This window comes from Lepidothrix coronata, unplaced genomic scaffold, assembly GCF_001604755.1.
Source record: "Lepidothrix coronata isolate B3197 unplaced genomic scaffold, Lepidothrix_coronata-1.0 Scaffold128, whole genome shotgun sequence".
In the NCBI taxonomy this organism is placed as follows: Eukaryota; Metazoa; Chordata; class Aves; order Passeriformes; family Pipridae; genus Lepidothrix; species Lepidothrix coronata.
In genome coordinates, this window is record NW_016690308.1 from 645,990 (window position 1) to 652,032 (window position 6,043).

Consider the following 6,043-nt stretch of genomic DNA (forward strand, 5'->3'; position numbering starts at 1 on the left):
CCTCTGCATGAGGAGGGCTGCGTAGATTTTGGCTGGGGGAAGGGAAACATTTTCCACTGACTTTTTGGGAAACCGTGCAGTGGCCACCTTTGAATACTTTTCATCCCATCTCCTCTTGACTGCTGCTTGTACCAGCACCAGCTTTGCCCCCAGCAGAGACTTCCCTTCCCTCTTGCTGTCACTCATGGTGCTTCAAGGGCAAACTAGAATCTGTTGCAGTGAGTACCTGCCAGGTGGGACACAAAGGGAATTCAAGAGTTCAGGTCCTCAAGGATGGGAAAGAAATTTATAGGTGTTAACTGCTTGTCTCTGCCCTACACATTTCTGCATGTCTTCAGCTCAGGAAAGGGATCTTTTTTTTTTTCTTTTTGGATACTTGCATGAGCATTTGAGATGTAGAGTGGCCAGCAGGGCAGAGCTCCTGGATGTGCTGCAGAGTCTCCAAATTTTGGCCTCTGGCTCTTGCTGAGCACCCAGACATTGAAACACAGAAAATGGAGTCCTCCTTGATGATCTTGCCCTCCATACATAATCCAAATAATTAAATTCACTTAGCTAAATAAACAAGTTTTAGTTCTGAAACAGGATAACAACAGTGGATTCTAAGACAATCCTCTAAGGCAGCTGGCAATGGACTAACTTCATTTATGTGGTTTAACATTTGCCTAACAGAAAATGCTACTACTTTTCTCTTCTTGACAGGTAGATAATCCTAAGAGGTTTGACTACCACATTAACATCCAAACCACAAATGATGGGTAATCTGAAAAGCTGGATTTTCTGACACACATGCACTCTTTACATCTGCTTTCTACATCAGAGCCTGAATTAGTTCTAATGTTGTGTTTGTATTAAATATGTGGATTACTGGAGCTCAGCAAGAGTGCTGAATTAGCTCTTCCTGCCTCCAGTGGATTTGGACTGTAGCTCTCCATGCAGAGGCAGATGTGCAGCTTGTTATACTTTGTGTTTTGCACTTGGAAAATCTGTGGCTCGATGCTAAATCAACAGTTGCTATTCAAAAGAAGCGATTCTGGACATCTCTTAGAGCTAAGCAAACTTGGAGGCAGCAGGAACAAAGTCCAACAAGGAAACATTTTGGACCTGTTGGCTTAGACTGTAGCCCACCAACAGTGCCATCGCTCAGGGAGAACTGACCCCTTTCATGCACAGTAAAAGACCAAGAGCCTGATCTGTGAATATTTGCTGGCAGTGAAAAACCCAAACAATGAAGATATTTTGCTTCAGTGTCCTGGCTCTGTCCCAGTTCAGGTAATTATTTCCACTTATCTAAATTTCTTCCTCAGTTTCCCCTGGCATTTAGCAGTTTTCTTCCCTTCTTGTCCAAAACAGGAGCTCAACAACCCAGCTGGCTGCTGGATACTCACTGACTTTGAATCATGGCTGCAAGTCTCCTTTGTGCATATGTATATGCAGTTTGCAAGGCACCTTGGGACCTTAGGAACTGGGGAAAAGGAGGGAAGCAATATGAAAGTGATGGGGTTTGTTTTGGTTTTTATTGGTCTTGCAACCGGGAGCACAGTTGGCTTAAGAAGGCCAGAACAGGCAAAGCAGTTTCCCCAAGTTAAGAACTCTATGAAAATAAAACCAAAATCCAGTGAAGTTTTCCATAACCATTTTCCTCTGGCAAATATCTTGCTGAAATAATAGTCTCAGCAAGGCTGTGACCCAGATGGGCTCTGAGTCCCAGAGAGAACATGCATGCCCAGGTCTGAGGTGCACGGTGGCATATCCCTGGATACCTGGCCATGGTGTGGAAGCCACAGAGCAGAGTTGGGCTTCAGCATCACTTAGGTAGAGCCTGGAGGCATGTTAAGCTCTGAGCACACAGGATGGGGCACCACAGAAGGAGGTCTGGAATTGCACTGGGCTGCAGGTGTTGGTGTCTAAATTGGGGCAATGGGCAAGGTGACAGTAATGTCACCCTCCGGCCTGTATGTCTGGAGCTGCCTGTAGGCACAGGGACTGAGCTGAAGAGCACATGCAGATGGGAAAAGGGAGCTGGGAGAAAACCTGTCTTCCAAGCCTTCTGCAAAACTGAACCAGCAGCTCCCTGTTCTTCGGGTTACAGCACGTCTGGGGTGACAGCCTCTTCTTTTCCTTCTTTTAGATATGGGCAAGTGTACAGGAATCACAGGATCGAGCAAGAGGGGCTTTGGCTTTGTAGTCCAGCAGTTGAGAGGGACAGATCTGCATTCCCATGACTCATTCCCTAAAAATACCTGCGTCTCTCCATTGACTGTGCAGGGAGCCCAGGGTGACCATCTTGATGTAGATGTGTGCTGTGGAGATGTCTGAAATTAGACAAAGTAAATCCCATCCCTAAAGCCAGCCTGGGTAGGAGGTAATGTAGGATGGTGTAATGCAAGAGTCTACATGTGAGCTGGAAGTCTGCACTCCCACTGCCGGCACTGGGGATCTGGTTAACGTGGTCGGTGGAGCCTAGGAAGCGATTTGTCTCACTGCAAAGCAGACTCCTACATTTGGTCAGTGAATCACTCGCTATACGCCCACATTTCAGTGAGAAGGATCCTATCCCTGAAGTTAGGAGAGATGAATCTCACCCCTAAGTCTTTTTCCTCTTTTTTGTGTCTGCTGCTAAGTTTCCAACACGTTATAGCACTAAATCAGCTGCTCGAGTTAGCTTTTACTTCGCTTTTCCTCCATCTACGAATGAACCGCGATAAAAACATTTTTGGAGTTTATTTTTCAAACTCCATTCCCAAACTGAAGTCAAGCTCAAAATCTTCCTCAGTTTCAGTGAGGCCCTTCACTGTATACGTGCCTCAGCAGTGTTTTAGGACCTTTTTCCTCCTCCCATTTCTATTTAAAGTTTTTAAAACTCTCCATTATTACAGGGAGCTCAACCTGGCTGGGTCTCTCACACTGCCATTGAAATATCCCATATCTTTCCACCATTTTTTACTTTCCCATCTGGATACTGTGGAACTCTCCAAGTAGAGAGTTTCTGTCAAAAGTACTACCAGTGTGGTTCTCAAATAACTGCTTATCAGGTGCACAAATTACAAAACTAATACAGGCTGTGATTACATTTTGTGTATGGGTTTTCAAGGCATATGATAATGAATATTAATAGAAACTATTTCTCCGGTAAATGATTATTTTCTCAATAGTTGGTGTAAATAAACACACTTGGATATGAAACAGATTTTTTGATGTCTATATCACAAATGCAGCGATGTATTTCCACAAGAAAAGGCACACCTGCCAGTGTACAACAGCAGAAATGTAAATATTTGCAACTTTTGTGGTAATTAAATCCAATCCTCCCGGGCCCATCTTGCAGCATCTGAAGATGGAATTTGGGTTCATTAGCTAACAAAGAATGAATGAAGTGGCACAAAACCAGACAGACTGAAATTAAACTTCAGGAATCAGTCTGAGAAGGCAGAGCCTGCCTTAGCAACCTTCAGATGCCGTAAGTAGATGTCGCAGGTGAGTTAGTCACTCGGACAGTCATTCCCTCATAGTCAGTGGAGACAAACAAGCACCTGAGGCACGATTCTCTCATCCATTTTAAGTATCTAATTTAGAATGAAATGAATCATTGGGTCCCTGGGCTAGACTTCCCCTGACTGCAGAGAGAGCTGAGGGTGACCAGATGAGATTGAGGTAATTAGTCAGATGTACGCAAGGTACAATAGCCTACCTTAAAAACATACTAAATGCAAGTTTTACCAATTTTAAAATAAGGGAAGAATCATAGACCCAAAACTTTGCTTATATATCTACTTGAGGGACTGCATCAGAGCCAACCTCAGCCTTCCACTCCCTTTTATTACACTGTAAAGTCAGAGCAGCTGGAACCGTACCCACCTCTGAATTGCTTCACTTGGCAAATAACTCTTGTGTAAGGATGGAGTTATAGAATTGTACGATAGGAGAGTGGTTTGGGTTGGAAGGGACCTTAAAGATCATCCAGTTTCAACCTCCCTGCCGTGAGCAGGGACACCTTTCACTAGACCAGGTTGCTCAAGGACCCATCCAACCTGGCCTTGATAGGTAATAGGCAACAACATTAACTTTATGAGGCTACCAAGAGAAAAATTCATAAAGAAAAGAGAAGGCAAGACAGAGCAAGGGAGGAAAAGTGAAGGGAAAGGTAATTTATGTGTAAATGCCAGTGCTTTTCTTCCAAAGTGGAAGTCTTCTTCAGGAAGCAGATGTTATCCCTAAAGAGCTGTGTTTACTGAAACAGTAAAAAAAAAAAAAAAGGAATTTTGACAGATTGTTTCTGGCCTCCTACTGTTTAGTTGCAGTCAAATCTGTCAATAAGAAGTGGACAGGGGACTTGAGGGAATATCTGCAGATGTCCATTCTGAGAAGATCAAAGGGAGCTTTACTGATGAATTTGCTGTCCTACTGACTCATTTTTTTTTCAGAAATTCTAGACACATGGAAGGGTGCTAAAAAGATGAAGGGCTAAAAAAAAAAAAAAAAAAAACAACAAAAAAAAAAAAAAAAAGAACAACATCCTGCTCTTCAAAAAATTAAAAAACTCAGTCTATTACATCCTCCAAACCTGGCTTCAACACGTTTTAAAGTAAGGGAACAAATATTGAAAGAAAAGGAAAAGCTGTGACAGATCTATTAGCTCTTACATTATTTATACTTACAGGTTATGGCCTTTCTAAAACATCTAATTGTCCAGCTAAGTCACCCTGTGTTCTCCTCATCCTCTCAGTACTTTTTCTTTCCCTTTCCTTCTTTCTTTGCTGCATCATCTTCTATTAGGTCACAATCTCTTCAAGACAGGAATCCTCTCTCAGCATTTGTATAAGCAGGAGAGACATCTGTCGTGAACACAGCCCTGAGGTGCTGTCATGAGACAGAAGAAGAAACAGGAGGAAAAGTGGGGTTTAACAAGGGAAAATTAGAAGTCAGAAAAACTGGATTCATCAGATTTTTTGTTGAATTACATGGTTAAAGCCTCTAACGTGATTCTGTGATTCTGCATTGTGTTTGGATGCTGTGTGGTCACCAGTTCTCTACTGCCTGTACCCTTACCCAGCTTCAAGATAGGTAACTCAAAGCAAAGTACACCAGATTAGGCTGTTGTTTTCCAAATGGATTCAAGAAGCTCAAGTGAACTTTCCATTAAACCAATTTGTCTTCATGAGTAGAGAAGCAGAGCACCACGATCCCAGTTTAGCACAATACTTAGACACGTGGTTAGATTTAAGCACGTGAGCAGGATCCTGAAGTTAATGGGATTAATCAGAGGTTGTGTATGCTGGGAAATACAAGGCATGTCTTGCTTGATATCACTGTAAAGTATCACAAAGATGAGGCTTTCTGAGGGAAAATATTTCCACTCTCCGTCAGGTTTCTTTTCGTTACAGTGAAGAGGAAAAATAATTGCTTGTGACTTGCTCAGACCGTGAAGTGCCTTTCACAGTCATTATCTCCCTTTTAAGAAGTTCAAATGAGGCAAATAAAAGTGAAGCCCAGACTCAGAAAAGACATCTTAATAGCAGATGTCTGTCCCAACCCCACTCATGCCAACAAGCACTGCTCTGTACATACTGTTGGGTACCTACCTGGTTCTGCTTCATAGGTCCAAGTACTTCTAATTCAGATTAACAAGACCCAGATTCTCAAAAATAAGGCAGTTCATAACTATTTTCTCTCAGTGGCAGCAATGGGCTTAAGGCCCTAAATGGGAACCACATTCCTTCCTTACTTGGGGTGCTGGAATATGAGTCCACATACCTCAGGTAAATGGCTTGAAATTGGCCACCTTTCAGAAATATAAGTTTCATGAGTCCAAAAAAAATTCTTGTTCTGCAGCACGCTTAGGATACTCAGGCAGGGGCAAGGTATGCTTTCACTCCTGGTTATGCACTTGATTTTTAATAGTGTTTTGCAAAAACACACAATGACTTCCTGAACACAAACCCAAGCTTCAGTGATATGATTCTATTTTTTGAGCTGAATAGTGCAAAAGGAGGAAAAAGAGAGAAGCAATAAAAAAGTGTTGAAGTAAAGAGGAAAATTCAGA